Source organism: Bufo gargarizans, chromosome 1 (assembly GCF_014858855.1).
Source record: "Bufo gargarizans isolate SCDJY-AF-19 chromosome 1, ASM1485885v1, whole genome shotgun sequence".
NCBI classification, from domain to species: Eukaryota; Metazoa; Chordata; class Amphibia; order Anura; family Bufonidae; genus Bufo; species Bufo gargarizans.
The window spans coordinates 10,330,214-10,343,495 of NC_058080.1; positions in this window are offsets into that span (position 1 = coordinate 10,330,214).

A 13,282-nucleotide genomic window follows, 5' to 3' on the forward strand; every position below is an offset into this window, starting at 1 on the left:
CAGCTCTTCTCTTCCCTCCCACTAGTAGCAGTCCTTCTCCCTCTTCCCCACTAGTAGACAGTCTCTTCTCCCTCCCCACTAGTAGCATCTTCCCTCCCCCTTCCTACTAGTAGCAGTCTTCTCCCCTCCCCACTAGTAGCAGTTCGTCTCCCCTTCCCCACCTAGTAGCAGTCTTCTCCCCTTCCTCACTAGTAGCAGCCTTCTCCTCTTCCCCATCTAGTAGCAGTCTTCTCCCCCGTTCCCACTAGTAGCAGTCTTCTCCCCATCCCCACTAGTAGCAGTCTTCTCCCCTTCCTCTCACTAGTAGCAGTCTTCTCCCCTTCCCCACTAGTAGCAGTCTGTCTCCCCTCCCCACTAGTAGCAGCCTTCCTCCTCTTCCCCACTAGTAGCAGTCTTTCTCCCCTCCCCCACTAGTAGCAGCCTTCTCCTCTTCCCCACTAGGAGCAGTCTTCTCCCCTCCCCCTAGTACAGTCTTCTCCCCCTACCCCACTAGTAGCAGTCTTCTTCCCTTTCCCCACTACTAGTAGCAGCTCTTCTCCCCTTCCTCACTACTAGTAGCAGCCTTTTCCCCTTCTTACTAGTAGCAGCCTTCTCCCTTTGCCCACTACTAGCAGCAGCCGTCTTCCCTTCCCCTCTAGTAGCAGCCTTCACCCCTTCCCTGCTAGTAGCAGCATTCTTCCCTTCCCCACAAGTAGCAGTCTTCTTCCTTTCCGCACTAGTAGCAGTGTTCTCCCCTTCCCTGCTAGTAGTATAATTCTCCCCTTCCTCACTAGCAGCAGTCTTCTCCCCTTCCCCACTAGTTGCAGCATTCTGTCCTTCCCCACAACTTCCAAGTAGTAGCAGCATTCTCCCCTTCCCCACTAGTAGCAGCATTCTCCCCTTCCTCACTAGCAGCAGCATGCACCCCTTCCCCACTAGCAGCAGTCTTCTCCCCTTTCCCACTAGTAGCAGCATTCTCTCATTCCCCACAAGTAGTAGCATCATTCTCCCCTCCCCACTAGTAGCAGCCTTCTCCCCTCCCCACTAGTAGCAATCTTATCCCCTCCCCACTAGTAGCAGTCTTCTCCCCTCCCCACTAGTAGCAATCTTATCCCCTCCCCACTAGTAGCAGTCTTCTCCCCTCCCCACTAGTAGCAGTCTTATCCCCTCCCCACTAGTAGCAGTCTTCTCTCCTCCCCACTAGTAGCAGTCTTCTCCCCTCCCCACTAGTAGCAGTCTTCTCCTCTCCCCACTAGTAGCAGCCTTCTCCTCTTCCCCACTAGTAGCAGTCTTCTCTCCTCCCCACTAGTAGCAGCCTTCTCCTCTTCCCCACTAGTAGCAGTCTTCTCCCCTCCCCACTAGTAGCAGTCTTCTCCCCTCCCCACTAGTAGCAGCCTTCTCCTCTTCCCCACTAGTAGCAGTCTTCTCCCCTCCCCACTAGTAGCAGCCTTCTCCTCTTCCCCACTAGTAGCAGTCTTCTCTCCTCCCCACTAGTAGCAGCCTTCTCCCCTCCCCACTAGTAGCAGTCTTCTCCCCTCCCCACTAGTAGCAGTCTTCTCCCTTTCCCTACTACTAGTAGCAGCCTTCTCCCCTTCCTCACTACTAGTAGCAGCCTTTTCCCCTTCCTTACTAGTAGCAGCCTTCTCCCTTTGCCCACTACTAGCAGCAGCCTTCTTCCCTTCCCCACTAGTAGCAGCCTTCTCCCCTTCCCTGCTAGTAGCAGCATTCTTCCCTTCCCCACAAGTAGCAGTTTTCTTCTTTTCCGCACTAGTAGCAGTGTTCTCCTCTTCCCTGCTAGTAGTATAATTCTCCCCTTCCTCACTAGCAGCAGTCTTCTCCCCTTCCCCACTAGTAGCAGCATTCTCTGCTTCCCCACAACTTCCAAGTAGTAGCAGCATTCACTAGTAGCACTGGGATCTGGTATCTGACCTCTATATGGTCACTGTATGGCGGTATTATTGGCTTTTCTATAGGGTCTGTGCAAATGCTTTACTCTAGCCCCTAAATAATTTATATGGTGCCATATAACATCACATTCTTTGGGCTGATGGATATGGTTTGGTGTATCTACTGGGGCTCAGAAGCTTTGAGATGTTCCTCTGCCTTTAGACGTGATGACTGCCACCTAATCCATTAATGTCTGCCCAAAACAAAAGGGCCTTCTCATCAGAGGTGTAGCAAGGTCTTCCTGCACCCTGAGCAAACATTCTGCTTGGAGATCAGGAAAAAGTGGGGTGCTAATCACAGACAGCCCAAGCACATCTTGGAAATACCTTCATGGGATAACTCAATATTAAGTAAATTCTCTTGTATCAGGATGAAAAGTGTGTCCTGGGGACAGGATACCAATCACCACAGGGTAAGGATGACTCAGCCGCAGGGGGCACCAAATCTGACAGCTTTAGCTGGAATCTCCTGCAGAGAAACATAATGGCCACCGGAAGACGCTGAAATCAGGTCAAGAGGACATCGTACAACAGGATCAGCGCTAAATCATTTGCTTCCATTTGCACAGATGCTGCAGATAATGAGATATTACCATGTATTACGACCCTGCGAGGACCCCTAAGAACCGCAGCAAGAGACTCTTCAAGATGTGCAATATCTCAGGAATCTGCTCAGATCTGACCCAAGAAAATAGAGGAAGCTACGGAGAAACCAATAACCCTAAGGGCCCTACACAAGTGAATTTGGTGGGTCTTTTTGGCCACAAAAAATAGGATCTAGAAAAGGCATGTGTTTCTTTCCGTACAGCATGCAGTTTATACAGCAAATGTGTAGACTACGTCTATAGAGAAGGGGAAAAAATAACGCATGGAAAAAAATGTAGCCAAAAGCTTCAACACGCTGCATTTAAAGAAAAAATCTAGAAAGTGAAAAAACAGCACTAGGATAAAGACGCTTGTGTGACTTGATTGACTTTCAGTTAACATATGGGGCTGGTGTTTTTTTCACCCTGAGAATCAGCACAAAAAATGAATGTGCACAAAGCTCCTCTAAAACCACAAAAGTGCAGAAAAACACTACAAAATACCTATGTATGTTTTATGTTTAATTCATATAAGACTACACGATAGATACTCCTAGGTTCATACACTAGGTGCAAAAATGAGACACCTCCACATGCCACCTACAGGAGCTTGTATGACATCCTATTTTACATCCATAGACATTAATATGGAGTTGTTCCCCCTTTGCTCCTCTTTCTACAGGATTTTGGATTGTGTCTGTGGGGATTTATTACCCATTTATCTAGAAGAGTATTTGTGAGGTCAGACGCTGATCTTGGAGGAGAGGTCCTGGCTCACCGTTTCCATTCTGGTGTTGGATGGGGTTGAGGTCAGAACTCTGTGCGGCCAGTCAGGTTCTTCCACACCAGACTCCCCCAACCATAGCTTTATGGACCTTTCTTTTTGCACAGTCATGCTGGAGGAAAAGAAAGGGCATTCCCCAAACTATTCCGACAAAGTTGGAAGCATGCAATTGACCAAGATGTCTTGGTCTGCTGAAGAATAAAGATTTCCCTTCACTGGAACTAAGGGGCTGAGGAGGACATCTGAAGAACTCCCCATATCATTATTCCTCCTCCACCAGACTTTACAGCTGGCACAATGCAGTCAGGCAGGTAATGTTCTGCTGGCATTCACCAGACCTGTCCCTCAGACCGCAGATAGTGAAGTGTGATTCGTCACTCCACAGAACACGTTTCCACTTCTCCAGGGTCCAGTGGTGGTGTGCTTCACACCACTCAATCCAACACTTGGCATTGTGCTTGGTGATGGAAGGCTTGCATGCTGCTCCTCGGCCATGGAAACCCATGCCATGAAGCTCCTGGCACAGCACAGTGTTTGTGCTGATGTTAATTGCCGAGGAGGTCTGGACTTTGCAGTTATGGAGTCAGCAGAGCGTTGGTGACTTTCATGCACTATGCTCTTCAGCACTCGGTGACCCTGCTGTGTAGCTTTATGTGGTCTCCACTTCAAGGTTTAGCTGTTGTGGTTCCTTCCACTTTACAATAATACCACTCACAGATAATGATTGATAGATAGATAGATAGATAGATAGGATGTAGATAGATAATGAGATATATACCATAGATAGATATAGACTCTTCTATAATCAGATGTGACGGCACAGCACGAGAGCAGGCGATTAGACCTGAGATATTGATCAGCGGGTGGGAAAGTTATACATCTTCATACTGGTGACCCCCCCGCCCCGGTATAATACAGAGAATTATAGACAGCTCACAGCTCCATCTTCTCTGCTGCCCCCTCCTCTCTGATAATCTCTGGGCAAACAGCGCTCAGTCTCATCTCATCTTCTTCTGTGGTGTGCAGATCTTCTCTACAAATAATTGAGCAGAAGAGACATTAGTCATAACAATAACGTGTCCTGTATCCCCCGGTATTAATGACTGCATGTGCTGCTGTATCTGAGCCTGTCATGTGTGATACTGACTGCTGGATGTTTTCTGGTGGGTCTTTGGCAGGTAAGTATGGATCATGTGTGATACCATCCAGAACCTTCAAGCCCATAGAGCTGAGGTTCACAACCTGCAGGCCGGGGGTAGCATGTGGCCCATGATGTCCTTCCGAGTGGCCTCCAACCCTAAGGATAGATATTCTGCTCTGTGCCCTCGAAGTCCAGAAAGGTAAAGGGCAGCAGTCTCCTTCAGATGTGCAGGACAACGTGCTCATTAGAAGGCCACTCTGCCACTGATACCATGTGAGCGCCGTCTGCTGCTCGCTCCCACATGTTCTCAGAGAGAAGAACAGTGGCGCCCAGCTGGTACTACTGCAATGTGTGGCGGGTGCTGTGATGGTTTGGAAATGTCCTAAATACCTCAGATGTGGAGCAGCTCAATGTGATAGTGCGTCCATCAGACCACAGAAGGTTGAGTTACCCGAGCTATAAATATATACATACACATATAAAGGTTAATCAATAAACTCCAAAGTAGAACCAATGGAAGCTCCAAGCAAGAAGGCATCAGAAGAGGAGTTTTTAGGTCCTGTACGGCTTACTTCCTAGTTTCACCACCAGGTGGCAGTAGAGTCTGCAGAAAGATCTTTAGTGACCAAATAATTATGTTAAGAAAAATAAGTAAGGAACCTAAAACAAGCAATTAAAATAAAGATAATTCAAATTAAAAATCTGTTCTCTGCTGCCAAGTGCTTACATGCTCTGTTCAGCTGTGTACTTACTTACATCTATACCTACCTGGTTTTAGACTTGCCTGTAAGAGAGACAGATCCACCCATTCTATGGCAATAAAAATATATATGCAAAAATAGTCATAAAACATTACACTATAATTTTTATTCCATTTCTATAACTAATCACTTTCACACTTAACAGTAAGGACATTCCTGGATGTCCTTGCAGAGTAAGCAGTTCAACGGAGACTGTGCAGTGGCGGGGGAAGGACTCCGGCAGAGACGACAGGGATATCCAAAGCCCCTCATAAAGACAATACTTACCTGGTCCCTGACGCCTGTGTCCTTCCGGATCCTTCCACGGCCACGATGGTGATCTGCCCCCTTGCGTCTCATATGATGTCACACCGTTGCGGCCTGCTATAGGCTGCACCCCACACCCGGTGGACAGATTTTCCGATCTGCGTGGAGGGATCGGGAAGGACACAGGCGTCGGGGACCAGGCAAGTATTCTCTGTATGAGGGGCCGGGCATTGTGGATGGGATTTTCAGGTTGGGACACAAAGTATAAAATAAAATAAAACAATGAGAAAATTAAATATAAATAAAAAAGAAAGGATTAAAAATCCCCCCCCCCCCATGCCACAGCTTGTAGCTCGCCAGCATAAACTATGTATCCTCCTGTATTAAAAGAACCATAATGGAAAGGGGACATCAAAATTTGGGGCCTTGTGCAATTTTTTTTAAAACAAATTGGAAAAACTGTCTATTTTTGCCCTTTTCTTTTTACAATTTCTTGGGTATAAAAAATACAAAAAACAACAACAACAAAAAAAACTTGAAAATGACATAAACATGAAGTCCTGTCTATCACCTAAAAAGGTGCAAATGTTTTTTTTTTTTACATAAGCAAACGGAAAAAAAGCGATTTACTAAAAAAGCTGCTCAGGGAGGGGAAGAGGGCTACACAGCCAGTCCTGAAGGGGTTAAAAAATAAGAAAAAGAAAGTCACAGAGAAAAGACGATGTAAATATTTCTTACTTTCCTATTTTACTTTTTTTAATAAAAAATATTTACATAATTAAAAAGTGATACAAGTAAAAATGCTTTATTTCTCTTTTTTCACTTTTGACATTTTTTTTCCTGTATTCCGTTTCTCTATGTGGACACCGTATAAGGGGCGCAGATAGCTATGGCGCGCGGGAGCGTATTACCTAATATGGTCACGTATATCAGGCTGATTTTTATGGAGTTTTTTACATTTTTTTTAATTATTTTTTATTATTATTATATTAGTGTTTCCAAGATCTACACTGCAGTCAGGTTTAGTCATGGATTAGGAACGATTAGCCCTAAATATTCCCGGTATGTAGGACATTTGCATATTTATCAAGGAAATGTTTATCTTAGTAATATCCTGAGCCTGCCCCCCCCCCCCCCCATCTCCTTGCCTCGGGGTGCAGAGTGGTGGAGCACAAGACACTGGTGCGATGTGCGAGGTGCGAGGTGCGAGGTGCGAGGTACGAGGTGCACTGCTACTGCTCTCATTGTTGTATGTGATGACCCCTATAATCTCTGATTATACTGGACACAGGAGCAGCAGACCCCTCTCTATCCCCCCCCCCATTCCTCTGCAGACCTCTCTCTATCCCCCATGTCTCTGTGGACCCTCTCTATCCCCCATGTCTCTGTGGACCCTCTCTATCCCCCATGTCTCTGCGGACCCTCTCTATCCCCCATGTCTCTGCAGACCCCTCTCTATCCCCCATGTCTCTGCAGACCTCTCTCTATCCTCCATGTCTCTGCAGACCCCTCTCTATCCCCCATGTCTCTGCAGACCTCTCTCTATCCCCCCATTCCTCTGCAGACCCCTCTCTATCCCCCATGTCTCTGCAGACCCCTCTCTATCCCCCCAATCCTCTGCAGACCCCTCTCTATCCCCCATGTCTCTGCAGACCCCTCTCTATCCCCCCATTCCTCTGCAGACCTCTCTCTATCCCCCATGTCTCTGCAGACTCCTCTCGATCCCCCCATGTCTCTGCAGACTCCTCTCGATCCCCCCAGGTCTCTGCAGACCCCTCTCTATCCCCCCATTCCTCTGCAGACCCCTCTCTATCCCCCCATTCCTCTGCAGACCTCTCTCTATCCCCCCATTCCTCTGCAGACCTCTCTCTATCCCCCATTCCTCTGCAGACCTCTCTCTACCCCCCCCCCATTCCTCTGCAGACCTCTCTCTATCCCCCATGTCTCTGCAGACTCCTCTCTATCCCCCCATGTCTCTGCAGACTCCTCTCTATCCCCCCATTCCTCTGCAGACCTCTCTCTATCCCCCCCCATTCCTCTGCAGACCTCTCTCTATCCCCCATGTCTCTGCAGACTCCTCTCTATCCCCCATCCCTCTGCAGACCTCTCTCTATCCCCCCATTCCTCTGCAGACCCCTCTCTACCCCCCCATTCCTCTGCAGACCCCTCTCTATCCCCCCAACCCTCTGCAGACCTCTCTATCCCCCCAATCCTCTGCAGACCCCTCTCTATCTCCCTATTCCTCTGCAGACTCCTCTCGATCCCACATGTCTCTGCAGACTACTCTTTATCCCCCCATGTCTCTGCAGACCCCTTTTTATCCCCCCCATTCCTCTGCAGACTCCTCCTCTCTATCCCCCCTATTCCTCTGCGGACCCTCTCTATCCCCCCAATCCTCTGCAGACCCCTCTCTATCCCCCCATGTCTCTGCAGACCCCTCTCTATCCCCCCAATCCTCTGCAGACCCCTCTCTATCCCCCCATTACTCTGCAGACTCCTCTCTATCCCCCCAATCCTCTGCAGACACCTCTCTATCCCCCCATGTCTCTGCAGACTCCTCTCTATCCCCCCCATTCCTCTGCAGACCCCTCTCTATCCCCCCAATCCTCTGCAGACCCCTCTCTATCCCCCCAATCCTCTGCAGACCCCTCTCTATCCCCCCAATCCTCTGCAGACCCCTCTCTATCCCCCCATTCCTCTGCAGACCCCTCTCTATCCCCCCCATTCCTCTGCAGACCCCTCTCTATCCCCCATTCCTCTGCAGACCTCTCTCTATCCCCCCATGTCTCTGCAGACTCCTCTCTATCCCCCCCATTCCTCTGCAGACCCCTCTCTATCCCCCCATGTCTCTGCAGACTCCTCTCTATCCCCCCATTCCTCTGCAGACCCCTCTCTATCCCCCATTCCTCTGCAGACCCCTCTCTATCCCCCCCATTCCTCTGCAGACACCTCTCTATCCCCCCAATCCTCTGCAGACCCCTCTCTATCCCCCCAATCCTCTGCAGACCCCTCTCTATCCCCCCAATCCTCTGCAGACCCCTCTCTATCCCCCCATTCCTCTGCAGACCCCTCTCTATCCCCCATTCCTCTGCAGACCCCTCTCTATCCCCCATTCCTCTGCAGACCCCTCTCTATCCCCCATGGCTCTGCAGACCCCTCTCTATCCCCCCAATCCTCTGCAGACCCCTCTCTATCCCCCCAATCCTCTGCAGACCCCTCTCTATCCCCCCATGTCTCTGCAGACTCCTCTCTATCCCCCCCCCCCCATTCCTCTGCAGACCCCTCTTTATCCCTCTATGCCTTTGCAGACCCCTCTGGCTGATCAGCTAGAGTGACTTCTCAGGAAATGGTGGGGGGCTAGCAGCGGGGGCGGCAGACACAATCCGGCGGTTCATTATTTTTCTGATTAGCCTCATTGCCAGGGTTTTACATTTCTTAATAGGACCTCTGCTTTCTCGCCTTATCTCAGATCCGCTCCTGTTTGATCTTGCTTGGCTGCCAGTGCAAAATGCCATTTACATCACGTCGCTGCAATGACTTTTCCTGAACCCCTCTAGGCTACGTAAGGCGAGGACCATAAAATGAGTCACCGGGACTGGACGTGATTGGGGGGGCAGTAATTCCACAGAACATGATTTAGATGGTTATCTCTGCTCTTACTTTATTAGAGGACCTGGTCCTACAGCTTCCTAATTGTGTCTATAATTAGGATCTTCAGACGGCCGGTTATTGGATCAGTTCTGGCACGCTTCTGGGGTCCTTGCTCTATAAGGGTATGTTCACACTGGACACAGATCCACAGCATTTTATGGTGTAGCTAAAGTGGAAAATTATTTATCAAATTAAAAATCCGCTGTGGAAATTGACCTGCGGGTCAGTTGCTAGTGATGGACGAACATCGGCCGGGACGGTTTGCGCTCGCGATCAAATGTTCGCAAACCGCGCATTTGCGGCAGGCCCTATTGACTTTAATGGCAGGCAAACCTGAAAATCCTTCAGGGTCATATTTGCAGCCACCAAATACTTACTAGAAGTGCACAAATAGTCCCACAACATGCACAGTGATATTCCAGAGGGGGATCAATGGCAAAAATACCCACAACAAATATGTATTTTGGTCAGGGGCCATTTTTATGCGCCTTAAAGAGAAACTGTCAATAATGTGCCCTGCTGGAGCCTAGAACATTTTTATTTTAGGCCCCACGGGAGTACAGGCCCCAAAAACTAGGCATTTACCTGACAGAAAAGAACTTGTGACGATGTGGCTGGAGGTACATTAGGTGGTCAGTGGCTTCTCAGAGCGTCCACATCGGCTGTTAACCCAATGTAGTCAGACACCTGTCGGTCTAGGCGTTCCCTGAGGCTGGATCCAGAGGGCGGCTGTAGATGGGTTGGCTGCAAGAATGATCTCATATCTGAAGTGTCCAACACATCTTCAAACCGCCCTCTTCTTGCTGGCACGGTAGAATTGGTACCCGCACCTGTTTCGCTGTGGTGGAAATTCCTCTGCCAGCGCCCGCAACAGCAGAATGCAGCATCTCTCGCAGCAAGGCCTGGAAATTCTGCATTCTGACTGCCCTCTGTGATGCTGGTTACATGTCCGCCATTTTGTGTTTGTACTGGGGGTCTAAGTACGTTGCCACCCAGTTCTGGTCCTTGCCGTTTATGCTTTTTATACGGGGGACCCTCTTCAAACACTGGAGCATGAAGGCCCCCATTTGCATTAAATTGGAAGCAGTGGAGCGGCCTGGCTCCAGCAGCTGATATGTTAAAAAAAGCCCACACTGCAGAGCCATGTGCAGGCGTCCTGGGAGCACCAGATGTGACCGTGCATGGTGGATGGCTCGCTCCAGATACATTTGCAGTCTGATTTTTGCCTCCTGTGCACTGTGAGTTCTGACTGCTTCTCCTCCCTATCTGCTGCTCTGTCTCTCCCTCTGAACTCCCCTCCTCTTCTTTTCTTGTGGGCACACATGTGACGTCCATCGACAAGTCATCATCTTCACCTTCACCACCACTGACATTAGAGATCTCGGAGTAGGCAGCAACAGCGGGGACCACCCTCCATGGGCTGATCTGGGTACTGTCGTCAGACCGCTGGGTGGCGGACGTTGCTACCTCCTCTTCCTCATTCGATGTCAAGAATTGCTTCACATCGGTAAGGTCTGGGAATGGATGGGAAAATAATTCCTTTGACTCAAGTGGAGGGGCTATGGTGTTGGTGGTGGTGTATTTGGGGGTGCACACAGCAGAGAGTGAGGAGGGTGCAGATAGAGAGGATGAGGAGGGTGCAGAAGCGGAAGGGTGAGTGACCCACTCAATCAACTTTGGTGTGCCCTTTGAAGTAATCTCACGCACCTTCTCCAACTTCCCTCTTAGGCTCCAGCCCGGTGCACCTGCCCGACCCCTAACACACCTGCGGAACGGCCTGCCTCTTCCTCTGCCTGTCATTTTCAAAATTACCCTGTGCCTAAGTCTGTAGAAAAGAGCAGTATTTGTGGAAGCAGGTATATGGCAGGCCTCAATCAATATTTGGTGGAAACAGGTATATATCGAACTCCCTAATCAGTATTTTGTGAAAGCAGGTATATCACATCCCTCAATTATTATTTTTTGCCACAACTGTTATATCACACCACCCTGTTTATTTGGGGCAACAGGTATATCGCAGCCCTCAATCAGTATTTTGTGGAAGGAGGTATATCACACCCCTCAATCAGTTTTTTGGGGGGCAACAGGTATATCACACCCGTTGCAATTAGTTGTTCCAAAAGTGTTTGTCCCTCTGTATAGCTGCGGTATCTCAGCAGAACCGCACACAACTGCTACACAATACAAATGCACTATAATATACTTTCTATGTTAGAAAGTCTATTATAAGTATATCACACCCCTCAGTATATCACATCTATCGATAGCCCACCTATACCAGTCCTTAAAAGGACTTTTGTGGCCCTATTAGCTAGCGATTTGTGTCCCTAACAGTCTGTCCCTGCTCCACACAGCAACCTCTCCCTACACTGGCAAAACACTGAATGTAAAATGGCTGCCAGATCGGGTATGTGATAGGGTAGGGATGTGTCCATGTCCTGAAATGTCTGAATTGGCTGCCCTGTCCCATCTGATGGATGTGTCATGGGTCAAAGTTTGGTGCAATGCAAAAGAATATGGCGCCGGCGGACATCATGTTCGCATGTTCGACGAATCACGAATGCGCAAAATTTCCTGCGAAACAACCGCCGGGCGAACCGCAAGGCCATCTATATCGGTTGCATAGAATTTTGTTTCAAGCGGACTTTGACACAGTTTTGATTTGGTTTTTTTAGGGCTCCAATTCTAAACCAAGAATGAAATGGCCAATCTCTTTTCTCGAAACGCAGAACATCTTAAGAAGTGAAATGCAACTCCCTTGTTTTTTGGCAATGCATAATGCCCAAAAAAAAAAAAAGTTGCCACCTGGATCTAACTAAGCAGATAGTTCTGAGCCTCCTATTGGATAATTACTGCTCGGGCGATTGTCTTTCAGCTGCAATAAGTTATTTAACCCCAACTGGTGCAATGAGTTGCTTCTCATTTCTTAAACGACCATGTCGAAAGACACATCTCGTGGTCGTGGAAAAGATGTCAGTCTGTTTGAGAAGGGTCAGATCATTGGCTGCATCAAGCAGAGAAAACATCTAAGGAGATTGCAGAGACTACTAAAATTGGGTTAAGAACTGTCCAATGCATTAGTAAAAACTGGAAGGATAGTCGGGACCCATCGTATTCGAGGAAGAAATGTGACCGGAAAAAAATCCTGAATGATCGTGATCGGCGATCACTTAAACGTTTGGTGAAATCAAATCCAAGAAAAACACCAGTAGAACTCAGGGCTATGTTTAATAGTGAAAGTAAGAGCATTTCCACACGCACAATGCGAAGGGAACTCAAGGGATTGGGACTGAACAGCTGTGTAGCCGAAAGAAAACCACTAATCAGTGAGGCAAACCAGAAAAGAGGCTTCAATTTGCTATGGAGCATAAAGATTGGACTCTGGAGCAATGGAGAATCTTTATTTTATTTTTTGGGACAGGCAGTGTAGCTTCCTATGGACGTGACATGGAATAAACGTGAATTTCATGCAAAATATGCAGCGAAATACGTGTGAAAACTTTGCCATGTGAACGTAGCCTTTGATTACTCCCAGCACGGGTGGACTGGGAACTTAAAATAGCCCTGGAAAAAACTTAAATTGTAGGGGGGAAGGGGGCCCAGGCAGGAGCAATACTACAGTGCTGCACAAACCATCGAGCCAACAGAACAAAATACTACAACGCAGCACGATAATACTGCCCAAAGACTATCCTCTGTGGTGGTCAGCACCAGACAGGCAGAGTTGGGGTTATGGGGGGAAAACTCGGCAACTGTTTGCCCCAATCCTCTAAGGGGACCCCCGCTTCAGTCCTGGCAGATCATTGAACAGTATATATTCCATATATGGAGTCCGTGTTATGAACATGAAAGGGATATTCCCAAGCATGGCCATTATGCTTGGGGACATCCTGCCTATGTAAGTCTAATTTAGACTCCATTTTTGAACCGTTTCTGTGGGGATTCAAACTCAAAACCTTCTACATTAAAGGCAAGAACCTTAACCACTGGGCTATAGAGCTCAATGCTAAGTCATTGCCGAGAAACCTCATAGACATTTCTCCTGTAGTATACAAGTATAATAATGTAGATGGTTGTGAGTTCAAATCCCCACAGAAGCATTAAAAAAAAAGAGGCTGAATAAAACTTAAATACACAGGGTGTCCCCAACAGTGAAAAGTTAGATTTTATTGAGAAAAAAATTAGGAAAA